Source organism: Hippocampus guttulatus, chromosome 1 (assembly GCF_054856545.1).
Source record: "Hippocampus guttulatus isolate MCC_2025c chromosome 1, RoL_Hgut_1.0, whole genome shotgun sequence".
NCBI classification, from domain to species: domain Eukaryota; kingdom Metazoa; phylum Chordata; class Actinopteri; order Syngnathiformes; family Syngnathidae; genus Hippocampus; species Hippocampus guttulatus.
In genome coordinates this window covers 26,356,271-26,357,012 of record NC_141261.1, presented here as the reverse complement: position 1 = coordinate 26,357,012, position 742 = coordinate 26,356,271, and positions in this window count along the sequence as shown.

The window sequence follows — 742 nt, the reverse complement described above, 5'->3', positions numbered from 1 at the left end:
TGCAATTGATTGTCCGCAGATCGCTCGATAATGTATTGATGATATGGAAAATGAATCCCAATGTCATTTTCTTGAGCAAAAATACATAAAGAGTTTGTTCCTGAAAAATGGACCATCTTGACACCAGAGTCCCTTTAAGTTATGTTGTGATCTGAAACAAAATTGCCATTGCATAGTTGTTTGATTTCATAATGCATATGAAATAATTCCCCTTGTGGCCCATTTATTGTTTTGTCTAGGTATTGGATTGGATTGGATTGGATAAGCTTTATTGTCAAATGCACTGTATGTGTAACTACAATGTGTAATGTGTAAATGTATTGGCAGATGCATGGGCGCTGACCGTCGCTCTATCTGTCACATTTGAACTGCAAACATCATTGCCATTGCCTTGTGCTTGCCACGATATATATACTAAAACTATTTTGTCAAATAATCGTTGGACACATTCAGTTCAAACTACCTTGCGCAGTGCTGTGTATCATAGCTGTTTTTGTTGAAAAAACGTGAACCTCCTTTTTAAGTCGCTGAAGTCGTGACAATTGATTCTTTTCTCAGTCCGGTAGAGCAAAAATCCAGACGCTGTGCATGCTTGCATGGGCCCTCGGTGTTCCCAGGGACCCCAGTTTGAGAACCTCTTTCTTAATTCGCCAATTTTCCCACTAGGAATATGAGCAGATACCTGAGAAGGAACCCTCATTAAGTGGGCGTCTGCCCGCTGGTTTGATGCGCCACCACAAAA